Raw genomic sequence first — 24,767 nt, forward strand, 5'->3', positions numbered from 1 at the left:
CATAAGGAAGGAGAGGAGGGAGGGGGATGTTTGCCCGGAAACCGGGAAAGGGAATAACACTCGAAATGTATATAAGAAATACTCAAGTTAATAATAATAAAAAAAAAAGAAATGTTCAACATCTTTAGTCATAAGGGAAATGCAAATCAAAACAACCCTGATATTTCCCCTCACACCAGTGAGAATGGCTAAGATCAAAAACTCAGGTGACTGCAGATGCTGGCGAGGATGCGGAGAAAGAGGAACACGCCTCCATTGTTGGTGGGATTGCAGACTGGTACAACCATTCTGGAAATCAGTCTGGAGGTTCCTCAGAAAATTGGACATTGAACTGCCTGAGGATCCAGCTATACCTCTCTGGGGCATATACCCAAAAGATGCCCCAACATATAAAAAAGACACGTGCTCCACTATGTTCATTGCAGCCTTATTTATAATAGCCAGAAGCTGGAAAGAACCCAGATGCCCTTCAACAGAGGAATGGATACAGAAAATGTGGTACATCTACACAATGGAATATTACTCAGCTATCAAAAACAATGACTTTATGAAATTTGTAGGCAAATGGTTAGAACTGGAAAATATCATCCTGAGTGAGGTAACCCAATCACAGAAAAACCCACATGGTATGCACTCATTGATAAGTGGCTATTAGCCCAAATGCTTGAATTACCCTAGATGCCTAGAACAAATGAAACTCAAGACGGATGATCAAAATGTGAATGCTTCACTCCTTCTTTAAAAGGGGAATAAGAATACCCTTGGCAGGGAATAGAGAGGCAAAGATTAAAACAGAGACAGAAGGAACACCCATTCAGAGCCTGCCCCACATGTGTTCCATAAATATACAGCCATCCAATTAGACAAGATGGATGAAGCAAAGAAGTGCAGGCCGACAGGAGCTGGATGTAGATCGCTCCTGAGAGACACAGCCAGAATACAGCAAATACAGAGGCGAATGCCAATAGTAAACCACTGAACTGAGAATGGGACCCCCGCTGAAGGAATCAGAGAAAGAACTCGAAGAGCTTGAAGGAGCTCGAGACCCCTTATGAACAACAATGCCAAGCAACCAGAACTTCCAGGGAATAAGCCACTACCTAAAGACTATACATGGACTGACCCTGGACTCTGACCTCATAGGTAGCAATGAATATTCTAGTAAGATCACCAGTGGAAGAGGAAGCCCTTGGTCCTGCTAAGACTGAACCCCCAGTGAACGTGATTGTTGAGGGGAGGGCGGCAATGGGGGGAGGATGGGGAGGGGAACACCCATCAAGAAGGGGAGGGGGGATGTTTGCCGGGAAACCGGGAAAGGGAATAACACTCGAAATGTATATAAGAAATATTCAAGTTAATAAAAAAAAGAATATTCTGAATACACAGTGGACAAACATTAATTCAAAATCAAAGGTGAAGTGAAAGAAATTGTCCTGGCAGTGTGCACATCTCCCAATCCAGTGTGTCCGGTATTCTGAATACCAAACACTTGCACTGTGCTTTGTACATGCTGTCCCTCCAGGAATGCCTCCTCAGACACTCTGCTCAGACTGTAGGCCAACAAGTGCTATGAACTCCAGATCTTTTATCATGCATACAAAGTTCATGCTCTTATAGAAACAGTGGTTTAATTACAAGAATCAAGGACTTTTAATATTTTCTTCGGTGTGTAAATTCCAAATAATTATCACTTTCTTTCCCCCCTCCCCCACCCCGGAGCTGAGAACCGAACCCAGGGCCTTGTGCATGCTAGGCAAGCACTCTACCACTGAGCTAAACCTCCAACCCATCACTTTCTTTTATACTGTATTGCAGTGTTGGATTTTAGAAATTGCTGTTTTCTTGGCTGGATAGCTATAGCTCAATAGTTAAAGGACAAGAGGTCCTGGGTTCAGTTGTCAGCACTCACATAGCAACTTACAACTGTTTGTGACTCCGTTCCTGAGAACCTGAAATCCTCTTCTGGCCTCTGTGTTAAGTTTACTTAAGGATTGTAGAGAAAAGAAAACGGGGAAAAAACCCATACAAAAAAAAATATTGAGTTAAATAAATCTTTGAAAAGTAAAAAAAAAAAAAAAAAAAAAAAGACTATCCTGTGAAAGATAGGTGCAATTCTTTAAACAGCCAACAGAGGGCGAGTAAGGTCTGTCTGGAATCAGGTTTTATCCTCTGTGTGTGTGTGTGTGTGTGTGTGTGTGTGTGTGTGTGTGTGTGTGTGTGTGTGTGTGTGTGTGTGTGTGTGTTTGTAAGTGTTCCACAGTGTAGAAATATGGGTATCATCACTACATGTTACAGGAAGAAAAATATCAATAAACTTCAAAAAGAAGAAAATTTATTTGTTCCTTGAAATATAGATATGCAACTGACACAAAGCCATAAATAATGTTTTATAAAATGTGGTTTTATTTTATTTTACTCTGCTGTTACATAGGGCATAACATTTCCTAAAGCTTTTTTGGGACTCCAGTCAATGATTAGCAAACATATTATAGTGATTCATCTCTCTAAAGAACAGCCACTGGACAAACCAGGTACCCTCGCATATGTGAACAAATCTGCATGAAAAAATACTAAAGTGTAGACTTTGACTTGTGTACTTTATTTCTCCTTTCTAGTGTATTAAGAAAGGACATGAACGTATTTGACTTTGCTAGTCGGTGGTGCGGCGCAGGGAAGGAATCCGCGGAGACCTGAGCTTAGAGGTGTTGAGTTAAAAGAAGATGGATGCACAGAATTCAGGTAAAGCCAATTCAAGGAAGAGGAGGAAAGAGACACCTGGCGTTAATGGAGCGACAGAGGAAGATGGTATTCCTTCCAAAGTGCAGCACTGTGCAGTTGGTTTACTGCAGCCAGCTCCTTTTTCTGATGAAATTGAAGTTGACTTTAGTAAGTCCTATGTCAGGGTAATTGTGGAAGAAGCCTGCAGGGGAACTCCTTGTGAGCAGCCTGTGAGAGTTTATGTGGATAGGATATTTGACTTATTTCACTCTGGTCATGCCCGGGCTCTGATGCACGCAAAGAACCTTTTCCCTAATACATATCTAATTGTGGGAGCTAACGCACAGCTTCAAGGGCTTCACTGTGACGAAGAAAAAGGAGCTTTATAACGCAGTGCAGCACTACGACTATATGGATGAGGTGGTGAGGAATGCCCCCTGGACTCTGACGCCTGAGTTCCTGGCGAAGCAATGAATTGATTTCGTTGCACACGACGATTTCCGATTTCCGCTGTTCTGTAGGGAGTGATAATGTGTATAAGCACATCAAGGGCACAGGCATGTTTGCTCCCACGCAGAGTACAGAAGATATCTCCAGATCAGACATCATCATCCACATTGTCCGTGACTGTGGTGTGTATGCAAGTCGGAACCTACAGAGGGGCTACACTGTCAAGGAGTACAGTGTCACCTTTATCAACGAGAAGAAATATCACTTGCAATAACAAGTTGATAAAGTAAAGAAGAAAGTGAAAATGTGGAGGAAAAATCAAAAGAGTTTGTGTAGAAGGTGGAAGAGCACAGACCTCATGCAGAAGTGGGAGAAGTCCCAAGAGTTCATTGGATGTTTCCTGGAAATGTTTGGTCCAGAAGAAGCACTGAAGCACATGCTGAAAGAGGGAAAATGTGGGATGATGCAGGCCATCAGTCCCAAGCAGAGTCCCAGCAGCAGCCCTACACATGAGCGCTCCCCCTCTGCCTCCATTCCGGGGCCCTTCTCTGGCAAGACTTCCGCATCCTTCTTCCCAGCAAGTCTCTCTAGGTGCAAGGCTGTGACTTGCGACATCATCGAGGATGAAGAAGACTAACGTTTCATCCCTGTGCCCTCTCTTCCACTGCCTATCACCTTAAGAAGCTCTCTGTCAAATTCCATTTTGTGATTCCAGCACTAAACCTAAGAACATCTACGAAGAAAAGACAAATGGGGCAAGAGGACCTGGGAATGGGGGAACCAAAACATCCCTTGTCCTGAGACATTCTCAGCTACACAAAAGAGGCTGCCCACACCTTAGAAGCCTGCTCTGTATCCATCTTCCCACCCCAGAACTTTGCTTTACTGTTTATGCTCATGCAATCTTGACAGGGAAATTGTCATTTATATCATTTTTTAAAGTAGTCTTTCAAATATAGTAAGTACAACTAATTTTTTGCTCCTGAGGAGTGGGCAGAAAGAGGAAGCATGGAATGCCCATTGGCCTTTCTTCCTGAAAACTAGTGCCTACCTTCTGTTCTGAAGCAAAGTGGCTTTCCAGATCCTTCAAACAGGGAGCCATGCTGATGGGTAATTAGGGAAGACTATCATAATTTTAAATTCCCTAAAAAAAAATCTCAAAGCTGAATTAGCTCCAGATTCCCTGACAGTCCTGCTGGCCTATGTGTCAGCATGGCTATGGGAGGGAAAGAAATCTGAACCTAACTTTTCTTACTCCCTGAGGAGTTTCTTGTTGGGTCCAATGGGGTCCATGAAAACACTGATGGGGTTGGAACCCAGCCCCAGAACATCAAATGCAGTTTTTCTACTGTGTTTATCTTCTCAGAAAATTCTGTTGCCCAGTTATTTGGGAATCTCTTTCCTTCATCCTTCCTGTGAAGGAAGGGACACCTTGAGGGCTACTGTGATTGGAGAGAGGAGTGGGATAAGTCAGTCTTGTGCAAAAGCAGTACAGGTTGAGTTCTGCTGTGTGTGAGTCCCTCACCCTGCAGCTGCCTCTCAGCACCACCCCCAGTTTATGCAAAGGATACTTTGTAAATGTTTGCACCTTGCACTTGACCCACTTTGTTGATCCATGTGGCTTATTGCCATATTCAGAGCTTAGACTTTCACAGAGCATACAGGCAAAAGCACCTGGAAACACTTGGATCTCTGAAACACTCTCCTCAACCTCTGCTCATCTTAGAATATTCTTGGATCAAATGAGTACCACATGGAGACTCTTTGCTCCAAGAGCTGCACCTAGCAGAAACTTCCTCCAGTGTTCCTCCAGCTGGATTTACAGCGAAGTTGTTTATATCCAGGACCTACTAGTTGTCACTCATAAATACCCCTTGCAGGAGTGGAGCGCTCCAGTTTCCAACAAAGAAAACCGAAGTTTCTTTTTCCTTGTACCTCCTCAATGGTCTGTGCTGGGACTATGAGCGTTTTACAGTCCTCCTTAGACACTCTCTGGTGGAAGCTCTGCTACTGCCTAAGGATCTGAGGTTAGCACCACAGAGTGCCTGCAGAGCAGGTCTACATAGGTTCCTAAACTAACTCCCAGGCAAAGCTGAGAAGAGGAGAGGAGCAAAGAGGCACCCCCTGGTGTCCCAGTGACCTGTGGAAACACCATTGCTAACTTCTTATGAAGCACTATTTTCACTCAGACCTGATCCAGATGGCCTTGTCCTGGAATCCTCTCTCTGAACCTGTTGAAATTAGTCTTTTCTCACGTTATGTACTGCTGTGTGGCTCATTTTAATTTTTCAGCTTTAGTCTTTAGGGATCTGTATAGCTCTGCCTTATTCTCCCAGGTATAGAGAGATAGTGATGTCACTGCTGGTGCTCATCTGTTTGTTGTCTCAGTGCATGTCACCCAGGTGTGCCCTGTGGAAAGGCAAAGGTAGCTGCTTATGTATGATTTTCTTCCATGTAGTCACTCAAGTATACTGTCTGGGTCTCAAACATCAGAGCGTCTCTGTTGACAAGATATGTAACATAGCTTGGACTAGCCTATGCTCATATCCACCCTTTCCTCTCTCCTAACACTCAGACTCTCAGATAGTTTAGACATAAGCAAAAACGTTGGGGGGTGTGACTGCATGGTAGGCACTTGAGGGTCAGTGTGCTCCTTGGTGCTAGGAAAAGGTACTGTTGAGATAGTGCATTGCTGGCCACTTGTACCTAGTTAAATGTGGGTAAGCTGTGTAGTGCTGGATATGTGCTTGTGATCCACACCTCTTGTGCAACCTGAGTCCTGTCAAAAAGCAACAGCATGGAAGGGCTGGGAAAACCTTAAGTTGTTTGGCCTCACAGCTTCTACGCCATAAGAGGAGGCTGTAGACAGGAGCCCTGTGTAGCTTGGATTTAGAAGGAACCAATGTAGCCGGGCAGGAGACTGAAAACAGAGTTTGCCACTTGAAGATTGAAAAGGATTGCCAGTGACACAGCAGCCGCTCCTGGAAAGGTGGAATAGAGGAGGTCGAAAATCTTTACGAGAAAGAGAAAGATTGAGAAAACTTTTCTGGTCACTTTACTCAACAGCTCCTTAGTTATTCATGAGGCCGCACATCTGACCATCTGCCTAGGACACCCCAAAACAGTGGCTCTTCCAAGGATTTTGTCACTGTTTCCAGCCCGTGTTCACTTATAGAATTCACATTCTGGGACCTGTTATCTTTGAAATCTGTTCCTTATCAACTTTTCATTCCTTTCCGAAATCAATGCTGTTTCTCGCTTTGGTTTAATTCCCCCAACTCATATTTTCTAGATTTCTGTCAGCATAGGTGCACTGAAATTGAACCCACATGGTTCAAAGAAAGCTTCCTTAACAATGTTTTATGACTAATGGTATATTTTTTTCTCTTTATTAACTTGAGTATTTCTTATTTACATTTAAATTGTTATTCCCCTTCCTGGTTTCCAGGCTAACATCCCCCTAACCCTTCCCCTCCCCTTCTCTATGGGTGTTCCTCTCCCCATCCTCACCCCATTACCGCCCTCTCCCCAACAATCACATTCACTGGGTGTTCAGTCTTGGCAGGACCAAGGGCTTCCCCTTCCACTGGTGCTCTTACTAGGCTATTCATTGCTACCTATGCAGTTGGATTCCAGGGTCAGTCCAAGTATAGCCTTTGGGTAGTGGCTTAGTTCCCGGAAGCTCTGGTTGGTTGGCATTGTTGTTCATATGGGGTCTCAAGCCCCTTCAAGCTCTTCGAGTTCTTTCTCTGATTCCTTCAGCGGGGGTCCCATTCTCAGTTCAGTGGTTTACTGTTGGCATTCGCCTCTGTATTTGCTGTATTCTGGCTGTGTCTCTCAGGAGCGATCTACATCCAGCTCCTGTCAGCCTGCACTTCTTTGCTTCATCCATCTTGTCTAATTGGATGGCTGTATATTTATGGGACACATGTGGGGCAGGCTCTGAATGGGTGTTCCTTCTATCTCTGTTTTAATCTTTGCCTCTCTCTTCCCTGCCAAGGGTATTCTTGTTCCCCTTTTAAAGAAGGAGTGAAGCATTCACATTTTGATCATCCGTCTTGAGTTTCATTTGTTCTAGGCATCTAGGGTAATTCAAGCATTTGGGCTAATAGCCACTTATCAATGAGTGCATACCATGTGGGTTTTTCTGTGATTGGGTTACCTCACTCAGGATGATATTTTCCAGTTCTAACCATTTGCCTACGAATTTCATAAAGTCATTGTTTTTGATAGCTGAGTAATATTCCATTGTGTAGATGTACCACATTTTCTGTATCCATTCCTCTGTTGAAGGGCATCTGGGTTCTTTCCAGCTTCTGGCTATTATAAATAAGGCTGCTGTGAACATAGTGGAGCACGTGTCTTTTTTATATGTTGGGGCATCTTTTGGGTATATGCCCCAGAGAGGTATAGCTGGATCCTCAGACAGTTCAATGTCCAATTTTCTGAGGAACCTCCAGACTGATTTCCAGAATGGTTGTACCAGTCTGCAATCCCACCAACAATGGAGGAGTGTTCCTCTTTCTCTGCATACTCGCCAGCATCTGCTGTCACCTGAGTTTTTGATCTTAGCCATTCTCACTGGTGTGAGGGGAAATATCAGGGTTGTTTTGATTTGCATTTCCCTGATGACTAAAGATGTTGAACATTTCTTTAGGTGTTTCTCAGCCATTTGGCATTCCTCAGCTGTGAATTCTTTGTTTACCTCTGAACCCCATTTTTTAATAGGGTTATTTGTCTCCCTGCAGTCTAACTTCTTGAGTTCTTTGTATATTTTGGATTTAAGCCCTCTGTCTGTTGTAGGATTGGTAAAGATCTTTCCCAATCTGTTGGTTGGCATTTTGTCCTTAAGACAGTGTTCTTTGCCTTACAGAAGTTTTGCAGTTTTATGAGATGCCATTTGTTGATTCTTGATCTTAGAGCAAAAGCCATTGGTGTTTTGTTCAGGAAATTTCTCCAGTGCCCGTGTGTTCAAGATGCTTCCCCACTTTTTCTTCTATTAGTTTGAGTGTATCTGGTTTGATGTGGATGTCCTTGATCCACTTGGACTTAAGCTTTGTACAGGGTGATAAGCATGGATCAATCTGCATTCTTCTACATGTTGACCTCCAGTTGAACCAGCACCATTTGCTGAAAATGCTATCTTTTTTCCATTTGATGGTTTTGGCTCCTTTGTCAAAAATCAAGTGCCCATAGGTGTGTGGGTTCATTTCTGGGTCTTCAATTCTGTTCCATTGGTCTATCTGTCTGTCTCTGTGCCAATACCATGCAGTTTTTATCACTATTGCTCTGTAATACTGCTTGAGTTCAGGGATAGTGATTCCCCCTGAAGTCCTTTTATTGTTGAGGATTGTTTTAGCTATCCTGGGTTTTTTGTTATTCCAGATGAATTTGGAAATTTTTCTGTCTAACTCTCTGAAGAATTGGATTGGTATTTTGATGGGGATTGCATTGAATCTCTAGATTGCTTTTGGTAAAATGGCCATTTTTACTATATTAATCATGCCATTACATTAATTCCTGTGCTTGCCTCTCGCCATCATGTTGTTTCTGGTGTTACCTTGTTCTGCTATTTCTGACAGTGGCTAGACCGTCCTATAGGCCTGTGTCAGGAGTGCTTTAGACCTGTTTTCCTGTTTTCTTTCAGCCAGTTATGGGAACAGAGGGTTCCGCTTTCAGGCGTGTAGTCTTTCCTGTCTACTGGTCTCAACTGTTTCTGTGGGTCTGTGTCCTAAGTCTACCTGGCAGGTCGCTTGGAGCAGAAAAGTTGGTCTTACCTGTGGTCCTGTGACTGAAGTTGCTCATGGGGGGAGGGTGGGGGGCTGCTTTTGAACTCTCTGTGAGGGCTGCATCCAGGAGGGCCTGCGATGCTCTTTCCCGCCCCCCCACCCCCGTGCACCGGGGTCCCAGATGGCATTAGGTGTTTTCCTTTGGAGTCAGAAATGTGGGCAGAGTGTACTCTCTTCTGGCTTCCCAGGCATGTCTGCCCCTCTGAAGGTTTAGCTCTCCCTCCCATGGGATTTGTGTGTAGGGAGTTTTGATCAGGGCCCTTCAGATCAGGGCGGTGTCTGGACTGCAGGGGACCTGCCGCTTGAGTGCCCCTATCTTCCTGTTCCCAGAGGCCTTATACAGTTTCCCCTTGGGCCAGGGATGTGGGCAGGGGTGGACACTGTTGGTGGTCTCTCCCGCTCTGCAGTTTCAGGATTGTCCACCTGGATGAGATCTCTCTCCCAAGGGGTTTTGGACCAGGAAACTCTGGGCAGGGATCAGTGAGGTTAGGGCTCCAGCTATAATCCATAAGTGTCCAGTCCCAGAGGAATTTTGCATCTGTGTGTCCTGAGTCCACCAGGTAGGTTGCTTGGAGCAAAAAATTGGTCTTACCTGTGGTCCTGCAACTGAAGTTGCTTGCGGGCGCTGCTTTTGAGCTCTCAGTGAAGGTAGCAACCAGGAGGGCCTGCGCTGCCTTTTCCCGGGGCCCCAATGCACCAGGGTCTCAGATGGTATTAGCTGTTTTCCTCTGGAGTCAGAAATGTGGGCAGAGTGTAGTCTTTTCTGGCTTCCCAGGCATGTCTGCACCTCTGAAGGTTTAGTTCTCCCTCCCACGGAATTTGAGTGCAGGGAGCTTCTGATCTGGTCCCTTCAGATCCTGGCAGTGTCTGGACAGCAGTGGACCTGCCACTTGAGTGCCTCCACATTGTTTTCTATTACTGTCAATGAGTGTCTGTTTATATGACTTTATGTGGAAGTCTATGATATACTTGAATATGGGATTTGTACAAGGAGATAAGAATGGGTCAATTTTTATTCTTCTACATGCTGACCTCCAGATGAACTAGAATAATTTGTTGAAAATTCTGTCTCTCCCCCACAGTGGATGGTTTTAGCTCCTTTGTCAAAGATCAAGTGACCCTCGGTATATGGGCTCCTTTCCGGGACTTCATTTGTACTTAATTGTTATAGCCACCCTGCTCTGTACCAATACCATGCAGTTTTTATGAGGATTTCTCTGTAATAGAGCTTGAGATCAGGGATGGTGATTCCACCAGAAGTTCTTTTATTGTTGAGAATAGATTTCACTATCCTGGGTTTTTTCCTAATCTGAGCTTGCAAATTGGTCTTTCTAACTCCGTGAAGATTTGAGTTGGAATTTTGATGAGGACTGCATGGAATCTGTAGATTGCTTTCAGCAAGATGGCCATTTTTCCTATATTAATCCTGCCAATCCGTGACCCTGGGATATCTTTCCATCTTCTGAGATCTTCTTCAATTTCTTTCTTCAGAGACTTGAAGTTCTTGTCATACAGATTTTTCACTTGATGTTTATGTCACCCCAAAGTATTTTACATTATTTGAGACTATTGGGAAGGGTATTGTTTCCCTAATTGCTTTCTCAGCCTGTTTATCCTTTGGCTACTGATTTGTTTGAGTTAATTTTATATCCAGCCACATTGCTGAAGTTGTTTATGAGTGGTAGGAGTTCTCTGCTGGAATTTTGGGGGTCACTTGTGTATGTTATCATATCATCTGCAAACAGTTATATTTTGACATTTTCCTTTCCAATTTTTATACTTTTGACCTCTTTCTTTGTCTAACTGTTAGTACTTCAAGTACTATTTTGAATAGGTTGAGAGAGAGTGGGGACCCTTTTCTAGTTCCTGATTTTGGTGGAATTGCTTAAAGTTTCTCTCTGTTTAGTTTGATGTTGGCTACTGGTTTTCTGTATATTGCTTTACTATTTTTAAGTATGGTCCTTGAATTCCTGATCTTTCTAAGACTTTTCACATGAATGGGTGTTGAGCTTTGTCAAATGCTTTCTCACCTTCAAATGAGTGGATAATGTGGTTTTTTTTTCTTTCCTGTTTGTTAGTATAGTTGATTACTTTGATGGATTTCCAAATATTAAACCATCCCTACATCCTTGTATGAAGCCTACCTGACCAAGGTGAATGTTCATTTTGATGTGCTCTTGGGTTCAGTTTATAAGAATTTTATTGAATACTTTTGCATTGATATTCATAAGGGAAATCGGTCTAAAGTTCTCTTTCATTGTTGGGTCTTTGTGTCATTTAGGTATAAGTAAAATTGTGGCTTCATAAGAAAGAATTAGGTAGTGGTACTTCTGTTTCTATTTTGTCAAATATTTTGGAGAGTATTGGTATAAGGTCTTTTATGGAGGTTTGATAGAATTCTGCACTAAACCCTTCTGGTCCTAGACTCTTTGGGGTTGGGATACTTTTAATAATTGTTTCTGTTCCTTTATGAGAATTTGGGACATTTAGGTGGTTTATTTGTTCCTGATTTAACTTTTGTTCATGGTATCTGTCTAGAAAATTGCCCATTTCATCCAGATTTTCCAATTTTGTAGAATATGGGCTTTTCTAGTAGGATCTGATGACTTTTTGAATTTCTTCAAATTCTGTTATGTTTCCCATTTCCCTTCTGATATGGTTAATTTGGATACAAACTCTGTGCCCTCTTGTTAGTACGACTAAGGGTTTATCTATCTTCTTGACTTTCTCAAAGAACTGGGTCCTGGTTTTGTTGATTCTTTTATAGTCATTTTTGTTTGTACTTGGTTGACTTCAGCCCTGAGTTTGATTATTTTGTGGGGTCTACTCTTATGTGTATTTGCTTCTTTTTGTTCTATAGCTTTAGGTGTGCTGTAAAGGAGTAACTGTGTGCTCTCTCTAGTTTACTTTTGGAGGTATTCAGACCTATAAATTTTCTGTTTAGCACTGCTTTCATTGTGTCTCATAAGTTGGGTGTATTGAGCTTTGATTGTCATTAAATTCTTTTTTCTCTTCCATCTTTATTAAATTGGCTATTTCTAATTTACATTTCATATGGTATTCCCTTATCCAGTTTCCACCTATTCCCTCCCGCTCCCCTTTCCTATGGATGTTTCCCTCCCCATAAACCCCCATTTCTACCCTCTTCCTAACCATCCCATTCACTGGGTGTCCAGTCTGGGCTTCCCCTTGCACGAGTGCCCCTAATAGGTTATTCATTGCTACCTATGAATTTGGAGCCCAGGTTCAGTTTATGTACAGACTTTGGGTAGTAGCTTAGTCCCTGGAAGCTATGGTTGGTTGGCATTGTTGGTCATATGGGGTTTCAAGGCCCTTCACCTCTTTCAGTTCTTTCTCTGACTCCATCAATGGGGGTCCAGTTCTCAGTTCAGTCATTTGCTGTTGGCATTAACCTAAGTATTTGCCATATTCTGGCTGTGTCTCTCAGGAGAGATATGCATCCACTTCCTGTCAGCCTACACTTCTTTACTTCATCCATCTTATCTATTTTGGTGAATGTAAATGTATGGGCCACATGTGGGGTAGGCACTGAATGGGCGTCCCTTCAGCTTCTGTTCAAAACACTGCCTCCCTATTCCCACCCAAGGGTATTTTTGTTCCCCTTTTAAAGAAGGAGTAAAGCATCTGCATTTTTGTCATCCTTCTTGATTTTCATTTGGTCTGTGCATCATGAGTAATTCGATCATTTGGACTAATATCCACCTATGAATGATCACACACAATGTGTGTTTTTCTATGTTTGGGTTATCTCAGTTACCCAGTTCTATCCATTTGCCTATGAATTTCATAAAGTCATTGTTTTTGATAGCTAAGTAGTATTCCATTGTGTAGATGTACCACAATTTCTGTATCCATTCCTCTGTTGAAGGGCAACATTTTAAGCTTTTGGTTATTATAAATAAGGGTGCTATGAACATAGTGAAGCATGTGTCTTTGTTGTATGTTGGAACATCTTTTGGGTATATGCCCAAGAAAGGTATAGCTGGGTCCTCAGGTAGTGCAATGTCTAATTTCCTAGGAACCTCCAGACTGATTTCCAGAATGGTTGTACCATTCTGCAATCCCACCAACAATGGAGGAGTGTTCCACCATCTCAACATTCTCAGCAGCATCTGCTGTAGACTAACAGCAGATCCTAGCCATTTTGATCTTAGCCATTCTGCCTGTTTTTAGCAGGAATCTCAGGGTTGTTTTGATTGGAAAGGAAGAAGTCAAAATATCACTCTTTGCAGATGATATGATTGTATATTTAAGTGATTCCAAAAGTTCCACCGGAGGCAAACCTTATAAACACCTTAAGCAAAGTGACTGGGTATAAATTTAACTCAAATAAATCAGTAGCCTTCCTCTACACAAAAGAGAGAGAGGCTGAGAAAAAATTAGGGAAATGACACCCATTATAATAGTCCCAAATAATATAAAATAACTCAGTGTGACTTTAACCAAGCAAGTAAAAGATCTGTCTGATAAGAACTTTAAGCCTCTGAAGAAAGAAATTGAAGAAGATCTCAGAAGATGGAAAGATCTCCCATGCTCATGGATTGGCAGGATTAATATAGTAAAAATGGCCATTTTAGCAAAAGCGATCTACAGATTCAATGCAATCCCCATCAAAATACCAAACCCATTTTTCAGAGAGTTAGACAGAAAAATTTCCAAATTTCACCTGGAATAACAAAAAACCCAGGATAGCTAAAACAATTCTCAACAAAAAAGGTCTTACAGGGGAAATCACTATCCCTGAACTCAAGCAGTATTACAGAGCAATAGTGATAAAAACTGTATGGTATTTGTAGAGAGACAGGCAGATAGACCAGTGGAATAGAATTGAAGACCCAGAAATGAACCCACACACCTAAGGCCACTTGATTTTTGACAAAGAAGCCAAAACCATCCAGTGGAAAAAAGATAGCATTTTCAGCAAATGATGCTGGTTCAACTGGAGGTCAGCATGTAGAAGAATGCAGATTGATACATTCTTATCACCCTGTACAAAGCTTAAGTCCATGTGGATCAAGGACCTCCACATCAAACGAGATACACTCAAAGTAATAGAAGAAAAAGATGGGAAGAGTCTGGAAGACATGGGCACTAGGCAAAATTTCCTGAATAAAACACCAATTGCTTATGTTCAAAGATTAAGAATCTAAAAATAGGACCTCATAAAATTGCAAAGCTTCTGTAAAGCAAAGGACACTATCAATAGGGCAAAATTACTACCAATAGATTGGGAAAAGATCTTTACTAATTCTACATCTTTTAGAGGGCTAATATTCACTATATAAAAGGAATCAAGAAGGTAAACTTCAGAGAATCAAATAACTCTATCAAATATGGATTACAAAGCAAAACAAAGAATTCTAAACTGAGGAATATCAAGTGACTGAAAAAGATTTGTTCAAAATCCATAGTCATCAGGGAAATACAAATCAAAACAACCCTGAGATTCCACCTCATACTAGTCAGAATTGATTAGATCAAAACCTCAAGTGATAACAGATGCTGGGGTGAATATGGAGAAAGAGGAACATTCCTTCATTGTTGGAATTCCAAGCTGGTACAACTACTCTGGAAATCAGTCTGGAGTTTCCTTAGAAAATTGGACTTAGTACTCCCTGAGGCTCCAGCTATATCACTTCTGGGCACACACAAAAAACATGCTCCAACATACAACAAGGACACGTGCTCTGAAAGACCACTGGAGTGAGGAAAACCGCCACTCAAATCTCGAGCAGACGCAACACCCCAAGAACTCACAAGGAACTGGTCTTGATGTAATGAACAAGAGGTGTATTTGAGGAACCAGAGCTCTGGGGATTACATATATCTCACACAGGAGACAGAGGAGTCAACTCGAGCCCAAATAGGGGAAGGTATTTATAGGGAAAATTACATAGGCAACTGGCAACAGTCACACAAAGCAATTTCATTGGTTTGTTTACATTGGCACACATGATCTAACTTGAGCTCAGTTGGGCTCAGTTCAATTCTATGCCACCCTCTTTCTGGGGCAAGCTGACCCTAGTTCTTGTTTTTCTCAAGACTGTTCAGTCAGGCCTTATTGAGGCCAGATGGTTTGTGATGGCTATGGTCAGGCTACTTCCCCAAAACATGTTATGTTATTGTTTGCTGTGAGGTGTACTTGTCCTCACAGCAGGGTCAGTGGGGGATAGTTTACAATCTTTACTCTTTCATTCCCCACTTCTGCTTGTGGCTAGTTCTAATCTTAGAACTCAGAGCCTTCTTCTTCAATTGTTTCCTTAAGGTCTTCTGAAGCATGATATTGTTGGTGAAGCATTAAAATTTGCACTGCACTAACTCTTTCTCTAATAAAAGCTACCAACTTATTTAAAATACAGGGTTCAACTCTCAAAAGTACCAAGAGAATAACTAAGGGCCCTAAGAGCATGGAAATTAAGGTGGTGAGCCAAGGAAAGTGAGAAAACCAACTTTCAAACCATTCCTGATTGGCCTTTCTCTCTCTCTCTCTCTCTCTCTCTCTCTCTCTCTCTCTCTCTCTCTCTCTCTAATCTTTCACATAATTTGGACATGGAGTCCCTAATGACACCAGAGTGATCAACATAGAAGAAACACTCTTTTCTTAGGGCAGCACATAACCCACTCTCCTTACTCTCCTTAAGAAACAGTAAATCTAGTCCTCTCCTGTTTTGTAAGACCATCTCCGAGAGGGAGATCAGTGATTCTTCAAGCTTAGATATGGATTGTTCTAAGTCTCATAAATCTTCATCTATTGCAGATCTCAATTCATAGAAGTATTGAAGGGTCTGTATTTATGCTGCTGTGCCTGTCCCTACACCTGTGGCTACCCCGAGTCCCAATATGACTGTTAAGGTCAACGAAATGAGTTCCCTGAAGAAGTGCCTTGGATGTTTCTCAAACTCATCTTCAAAAGTGTCTGTAGTGTGATAATAAACCCGAGGGACCAGCTGTACGTTTATGCAATAGTCTTTGGTATTATCAAAGACAGAAGTAGAAATACAAGGGTTAGTCCTGAACCACATGCCCATCATTTACCAAGCGTGGGCACTAACAATCTCTTAGCAGAGGTTTGAGGGCTCCTGAGGGTCTCATTACAGAGGTGCCTGTATGTAGCTGGTGGGCTTCCTAGGCAGGTCCCTTTTCCCAAGACCTCTGTAAGGGTTAATATGTTCTCACTGTTCCAGGCACAGACATCATAGCTGGTGGTGTTATTAAAGGTCCCAGACACCGCAACACCTTCATAATATGGGGGTCGGGAGGAGAGGCAAAGCCAGCAGGATTCTGTCATATTAGGGTTGGAGCTATTTAACACAGTGAATGTCCCTTATATCAAATTCAGTAATCTTTGTCCAGTGATCAGGAAGAGTGGAGGGGAGGTTAGAGACTACCTTGAGGGCATCTGGGGGAGTGGGTCCTTGTTCAAATAACACTTGATTGGGACCCATGGATTTTAGTTGTATTGTAAAAGTGGCACCTAAATCTTGTTTCAACAGCCTATCTGGAAAAATCCATCAAAGGCCTCATGCCCTTCCCCTCAACCATTTTGATATATCTTCAGTCTGTCCTTGAGTGGTAAAAGTAATGGTAAAGGCAAGCACATGGGGCCCTGCACTTCTCTGGCCACACCTCATTGGGAAAGTATAATTTGTATGTACCACAATCCAATCCCGAGAAGAACTGGGTTTCTAGTAGGCTTCTGCAGTAGTCTCACATCCCCAAGCAGAACAGTATAAACTTTCTAAGCACCCTCAACGGTGGATGGTAGCCAGGTCTCGGCCATCTCGGGGGGCAAATGTAAAACCCCAGTCTCCCTAATTGGCACCTTGCTTCTGGACTTGAGCATCCAAACTTGCCCCCAGGTGAAATCTCTTTGGGACTTCTAAGGGCATACTCTGAGGATCTGTGTCAGGAATATCCCAGGTGTCTAACCCAGCTACCAACCTACAAAAGTCAGGGGTGAGAGTGGGCCACCATATGTATGGTGGGGTCACTTTGGAGATGGACCATATTACCTCCCCGGCCTGGGAGGAAACTTGCCAAATCAATTTCTGTGGGATATGGGGATTATAAGTGCTTAGGACAGAGACAAAGCTTAAGAGGATTAGCAATCTTTTCCAGCTTCCCTTCATTTTTGAGAACATCTGGTGCTCTCTTCAGATGTGAGATGTGGACCTATGTAGCAATCCCGTCTACCTTAGCAGCAGTGGGAGTGGTTAACAGTACTAGATAGGGTCCTTTCCAGTGAGGTTCTAAATTCCCGGCCCCATGTTGCTGGACCAGGACTGTGTCTCCCACTTGGAACTGGTGAAGTCTCTGGACTTCCTGTCTTGTAGGTTTCCTTTGCTTGGCTCCAGATTTCACTTTGGACTGTTTCAAAAGCCTTTAAATGATCAAACAGAATTTTAGGAGGAACCTCAGGGTAGGGGGCCCCACCCGATTACATAATCTCATAAGGTCTTAGGCCAAAAAGGTCAGGAGTGTTCCATACGCGGAACAGAGCGAAAGGAAGGAGGACAATCCAGTCTCCCCCGCTGGTCTCTAAGGCCAATTTTGTCAAGGTCTCCTTCAGAGTTCTATTTATCCTTTCTACCTGCTCTGAACTCTGGGGTCTGCATGCACAATGTAATTTCCAACTGATCCTCAGCTGGGTGGCCAATCCCTGACTTACCTGGGCAAAAAATGAGGGTCTGTTGTTGGACCCAATTACCTTGGGTATTCCAAACCTGGGAAAAACTTCTTCCAGTATCTTCTTGATGACTACTGAGGCCGTCTCTTAGTAGGATCTTCATTCCCACTGAGGTGTACCAGAGGTCAGAGTCTCTTTTCTCTTGTCCTCAGATGTCAGCAGGTCCCTCTGCTGATGGGCTGCAACAAAGGCATACCTGCTGTCCACATAGATGTTAAGTCTCTTTCTCAGCTCAAGGACTTTGGTGAGGGGAGCAAGCTCTTCCCTCTAAACAGGGGTGCCTTCTGGTAGGGCCTGAGCCCAGATAACTCTGTTTCCATCTACCACTGCCGCCTGCCCCAACCCATCTTTTTTCTTCCTCTAAGAAGCTGCTCCCATTTGTGAATCAGGTGGCATCTGCCCTCTCTGGTGCCTGGTCAGTCAGATCTTTGTGCCACCCCTGTGCTTTAGTGATCACCTGTTGACAGTCATGAAGGGGGGTGTCTAGGTCAGTGTCCGGTTCAGACTCGTAAGGGCATTCTTGGATCACAAGGAACAAGGGGGATACCTGGCCCACGCCAAGGTCCACCATTCTGTGGGTAGTCCATGAGTATTGTTTGTTGTTGGTAGCACCCTGTATCCAAGTTCCTTTACTGAACACTAGCCCATTTGGGCATAGGAGCACAAAGTGTTGGGCCCCCGTATTCACAAAACAACTGGGTGGGCTTCCCTTCAGTCTTTGTGCATAGCCATCACTATAGGACCTAAAGGCTTGCCTTCAGGGCTGCTGGGGAGGAGAGGCCCTCTGTTTTTCCTGGGGCAGTCCCTGACCCAGTGTCCTTTTTCCTTGCAATAGGCACACTGATCTTTAGCCAGGAATTCTCTTCTGTTACCAGGTATTGGGTATTGTCTTCTTAGTCTCTAGCTACTGTGGCAGGTATAAGTTCCTCTCTTGTCATTTATCACTGTTTAGCTCTCTAGCTTCCTCTTCTTTCTGTCTCTTCTTTTCCCTAGCTTTCCGGCTCATCAGGTTCTGCCGAACTCCAATAGGGGTGATATCTGACTTGGGCCCCACCACTATTGGAGGAACTCTAACTGCCATGCCCATGTCCCCTGTCTCTGCCTAATCTTGAGGAAAATTAGATAACCACCAATCTAGGTCCTTGGTTGCTCATGTAACCTATATTCTTCTTCCTGTTTTAAGGCCAGTATCATGGTTGTGGGTTCTTCCTGTTTTACTTCAGGTCCAGATGAATTTGGGCTTTTAGCTTAGTCAATAAGTCTCTGCCTAATAAATGAGTTGGTCCCTCAGGGATTACCAGGAAACAATGGGTAACCTGGCCTTTCCCTAAGTCCACAGTGCGGGAGGTAGTCCAAGAATACTGCTTTTGTCCAGTAGCCCCAAACACTGTGGTTTTCCAGTGCTTAATTTTCCTAAAGGCTGTTGCAACATAGAATATTCAGCACCTGTATCCACCAGAAAGTTTAGGGGGGGTCCCCTTCACAGTTAGGGTTACCCTAGGCTCAGGGAGGGGAACCAAGTCCCATCCCCTCTAATCATGATCTTCTTATATGTTCAGTACTTTAAGAGTTTTCTCTTTCCTCTTAGGGTACTCTCTTGCCCAGTGGCCTTTCTCTTTGCAGTAAGCACACTGGTCTTTCTCCGCAGGGTGGGGGGGCAGTGTCTTTTCTTCCCATTTCCTGCTCTGGGTCTTCAGTCGCCCAGGTTCCCTGTCTGTCCGTATCCTGCCCTATCTCTTTCTCCTACCACCACGGCCAAAATCCTTGTCAAATTCCTTGTCTGTCTACGATCTCTTTGGTCCTCTATCTCTTCTGCCTCTCTCTTTTCCCTTTCCTGCTTCTCTTCCTGTCTCTCTGTTATGCTATCTTCTGCATCTTCCTCTATAGCTACTAGATGCTGTCCACTTATGTGCAGACCCTGAACCACACTTCAACCTTACTTTATCTGCAACTTACATTAACTCTCTCAGCAACTTATCTTAACCCCTCAAGTTTCTGTAACTTTTTCTTTATAGTTTTCTCTTACCTTAGCCAAATTGGTGGGGCACCTTGCTGCCCCCTTGAGACCTGCCACCAGAGTCCAGCGGTAGACTGTTAGTCACTCCCTACCTGCTGCAGTATTGAAATCCCAATTGGACCCGTCCAGAGGAAACCTGCTCCTATCTCATTGGGGAGCTGGGTAGGCAGGTCATCTGCTCCTGGCACATTCTTGCATGCCTCCTGGAGGATCCGTTCCCTCTTTTCTGTAGTGAATAAGACCTGTAAGATCTGCTGGAAGTTATCCCACGTGGCTTGATGTGAGTGCATCAAAGACTCCATCAGCCCAATGAGGCTAGTGGGATTCCCAGAGAAAGAGAGGGGATTTGCTTTCTAGTTTTAAAGGTCAGCAGATGAAAAAAGCCTGTGCTGGAGGGGTTGCAGGTTAGGGGGACATCATAAGTGTGCATAGGCATGACTACTATAGCCAGACCCCCTGTTCCTGCTCCTTCTTCCTGTGCAGCAGAGATTAGAGGCTGCTGGGGAGGAGCTGGCCATTCAGGAGGCTCCTCAGTCTCAGGATAGAACTTAGGAGGAGCAGAGAGTACTGAGGATTTTGAACCAGATCTTGCCAGACCAAGATGTAAGGTTGTTGGTCAGGGTGTGCTCCTGGCTTTTCCTGAGAAACAATAGCTTTAACAGCAAGAATCATAGTCAGATTGAAAGAGCCCTTGGTGGGTGGGGGCTGGGGCACCTGACACCGAAAGTTGGCCACTCAGAGGTGCAAAAGGTCTGCCACTTTCCCTTATGTCTTCAACATATTATGTGCTCTGTTCCTAAGTTCAGCCCAATGATCTAACATCAGGCTTAAGGGGGTCACTACCGTCCGTCCCAACATCACAGAAAACACTAAACAGATAAACAGCAGACAACACAAAGAGACCACAATATCCACAATACCCAAACAACAATGGCGCCTAGTCCATAGGAACCAGCCAAAAGCAGTTTCAGATGGAAGAGGTCTTTAAAGTTTCTCTTCCAAGAGGAACACACGATCCTCTTCTACCTGATAGGAGACAACCAGGCATCCCTGGTTCTCCTGTCACCCTGAGGCGTCCACCAGGGCTGCAGCTTGTGGTCACCAGGACACATCTGTCGACCTTAGCTTCTGAACTTTACAGTTCTAGAAAGCTGCTGTGAAACCAAAAGTGCTTTTCTGACACTAACCAGAACCAGAACAGAGACAGACTCAGAGAGCAGCCGCACACTCAGACACAATTGGGGATCCCCCTTACCTCCAAGAAGGTCTCAGAGTTGTGGGTGGTCACGAGATCCTGGATGAGCCCCCAAATGAAAGACCGCCAGGGTGGGGAAGACCACCACTGAAATCTCGAGATGACGCAACCCCCCAAGAACTCACAAGGAACTAGTCTTGATGTAATAAACAAGAAGTGTATTTGAGGAACCAGAGCTCTGGGGATTACATATATCTCACACAGGAGACAGAGGAGACGACCCCGAGCCCAATTAGGGGAAGGTATATATAGGGAAAATTACATAGGCAGTTGGCAACAGTCACACAAAGCAATTTCATTGGTTTGTTTACATTGGCACACATGATCTAACTTGGGCTCAGATGGGCTCAGTTCAACTCTATGCCACCCTGATTCTGGGGCAAGCTGACCCTAGTTCTTGTTTTTCTCAAGACTGTTCAGTCAGGCCTTATTGAGGCCAGATGGTTTGTGATGGCTATGGTCAGGCTACTTCCCCAAAACATGTTATGTTATTGTTTGCTGTGAGGTGCACTTGTCCTCACAGCAGGGTCAGTGGGAGATATTTTAAAGTCTTTATTCTTTCAGCTCCACTATGTTCATATTTATGGCAGCCTTATTTATGGCAACCAGAAGCTGGAAAGAACCCAGATGCGCGCGCGCGCGTGTGTGTGTGTGTATCCAGCAAGTTTGCTGGGTATATATCCATATATATATATATATATATATATATATATATATATATATATATCCACTAAATTTGGACAATATTGCTGTTCCCAAGAAGTCCATGTTGAGAGGAGCCTGATATAGCTGCCTCCTGAGATATTTTGCCAGAACATGACAAATATAGAGGTGAATGCTCACAGCCAACCATTGATCAGAGAATTGGTTCCTGATTGGAAGAGTTAGAGAAAGTACTAAAGGAGCTGATGGGGCTTACAACTACAAAAGAACAACTATACCATCCAAGCAGAATTCCAAGAGATTAAACCACTAACCAAAAAGTACAAAAGGACAGATCCATGATTCAAGCTGAATGTGTAGCAGAAGATGGCCTTGTTGGGCACCAATGGGAGGAGAATTCCTTGGTCCTCCCAAGGTTAGGCCTCCCAGTATAGGAAAATATCATGGAGGGGAGGCAGGAAGGGGTGGCTGGTTTGGTGGGGAACACCCTCATAGAAGTATTGGTTACAAGGATGGAAACCTGGAAAAGGGGTAACATTTGAAATATAAATTTAAAAAAAATAAAAAAAAAATATTATCTTTGAAAGATCATGAATTCAAGGTGCATACCTTATCTTAGTAAAAGCAATAAATAGCAAACCACTAGCCTGCATCAAACTAAATAGAAATTTGAAGTAATCCCCCTAAAATAAGGGATGAGACAAGGCTGCACTCTCACTCACTACTGATTCAATATAGTACTTGAAATCCTATCCAGTGCAATTAGAAAAAATGGATGTAAATGGACACAGATTGGAAAAGAATAAGTCAAAATATCACTATTTTCAAATGATATGATTATTTATTAAGTGACCACAAAAGTTCCACCAGAGAATTACTAAGCCTGATAAACAACTTCAGCAAAGTTGCTGGGTATAAATTTAACTCAAACAAATCATTAGCCTTCCTCTACTCAAAGGTTATACAGGTTTAGAAAAAATTAGGGAATGTCACCCTACACAATACCCACATATAATATAAAATATCTTGCTATGACTCTAACCAAGCAAGTGAAAGATCTGTATGTCAAAAATTTCAAGGCTCTGAAGAAAAAAATTGAAGATCTCAGAAATTGGAAATATCTACCATGCTCATGGTTTGGCAGGATTAATATTGTTAAAATGACCACCTTGCCAAAAGCAAGCCATAGATTCAATGCAATCCCCATCAAAATTCCAACTCAATTCTTCATAGAGTTAGAAATAGCAATTTGCAAATTCATTTGGTATAACAAAAATCCAAGGATAGAAAAATCTACCCTCAATAATAAAAGAACTTCTGTTGGAATCACCATTCCTGACCTCAAGCTGCATTACAGACCAATAGTGATAAAAACTTTATTATATTGTTACAGAGACAGGTGAGTAGATCAATAGGATAGAATTAAAGACTCAGAAAATAACCCATAAACCTATGGTTATTTCATCTTTGACAAAGGAGTTAAATAGTGGGAAATAGACAGCATTTTCATCAAATGGTGCTTGTTCAACTGGAGGTCAGCATGTAGAAGAGTGCAAATTGACCCATTCTTATCATGCTATACAAAGCTCAAGTCCAAGTGAATCAAGAACCTTCACATAAAACAAGATACACTCAAGGTTATAGAAGAAAAAGTTGGGAATATACTTGAATACATGGGTACTATGGGAAATTTCCCATAATTCTTTAACGAGTTTTTGTGTTTCCTCTTTAAGACCTTCTACTTGCTTACCTGTGTTTTCTGTATTTCTTTAATGAAGCTATTTATGTCTTACTTAAAGTCCTCTATCATCATCATGAGATGTGATTTTTAAATCCAAATCTTGATTTTCACCTGGGTTGGAATATCCAGTATTTGCTGTGGTTTGGAGAACTGAGTTCTGGTGTTGCCAAGTGGTCTTTGTTTCTGTTACTAAGTTTCTTGTGCTTGCTGCTCACTCTATGGATATCTCTGATGTTACTTGTTTTTGCTGTCTCTGATGGGAGTTTTGTCACATATGGGCCTGTGAGCTTGTGATATTTGGAGTGAGAGTGCTCCTGGCAAAGCAGCTCTCTGCTGGCAGCTTTTGGGTCAGAGAGCTGTGGAACAGCCCCAGCTCTGGGTACAAACATATAACAGAAGGTTCTGGTTCCATGCCACCCTGAAGTTCTGGAGCCCTGTGTATTCCTGGCAGGTCTCTCTTTGAACATACAGTAGAAAGTGGGGTCTGACCTGTGGGCTGTGATCTTTGGAGAGAGAGTGCTCCTGACAGACAAACTCTCTGCAGGCATGTTTTGTGTTCTAAGGCTGTGGTACAGCCCCAGCTCTGGGTACAGATGGAGAATGAAGTGTCCTGTCCCAAACAATCTCTATACCACTTCTTTAATTTCATGTCATATTCTTAGGCTGCAGATTGCCATATGGAACACACCATCTTTGACATTGGCTATTGCATCCTTTTTCTCTTAATAAAAGAATATTTGTATTATCTTATATTAAAAACACTGAGAATGGTAAAATAGATTTTTAAGTAAATTCAAAATGTTTTGCAGTTCAAATGAGTTTTCTGAGATATAGTATTTGACCAGAGTGTTGGTAGACTATGCTTTACATCCCATCAGGAAGCAAATCATTGCAAGTTAGTTGTCTTTTAAACTCTAGAGTAAAAGCAAACAAGGTGGTGGTAGTATATGATTTATTCCTACCATCTGGGGACAAAGGTCAACTACAGCTCCTAATTTGTACGTTAGGTAACTAGAAAAATCATATTTACAGTAGAATGTAAATATGGCACGGAGTGTCGAGTGAGAACATGAAAAAAGCTAGAAACTTTTGACACTGCTAATAAGCTCATTTCCATTCATGGATCTCTGGCCAATATTGAACCAATTGATAAAATAATTATGGATGTCATATTTATTCATGAATTGGCAACTGGGACTATTATAAAGCAAAGGGGATTCTATCAACATTTGCCTCTTGGCTTCTATTGCAAATGTTTTCCATACATGGAGACAGATTATTCTCTTTTTGAACAACAAAAATGGACATTTTACAAGGTATATAACACCATACACTCAGTCATTCCAACCACCCCATGTCATATGATAGTTAACATTGTTGAAAGATGAGTCATATAGGGCAGTCATGGAGAAAAAATTAACGAAACT

The 24,767-nt window shown here is 42.8% G+C and overlaps 1 pseudogene; it reads left to right on the forward strand.

The window, feature by feature from the left end:
• The first annotated feature begins 2,720 nt into the window (after positions 1 to 2,720).
• Positions 2,721 to 3,805, forward strand: LOC116896791 (annotated as a pseudogene).
• Positions 3,806 to 24,767: the final 20,962 nt, after the last annotated feature.

Source organism: Rattus rattus, chromosome 3, assembly GCF_011064425.1.
Source record: "Rattus rattus isolate New Zealand chromosome 3, Rrattus_CSIRO_v1, whole genome shotgun sequence".
NCBI lineage: Eukaryota > Metazoa > Chordata > Mammalia > Rodentia > Muridae > Rattus > Rattus rattus.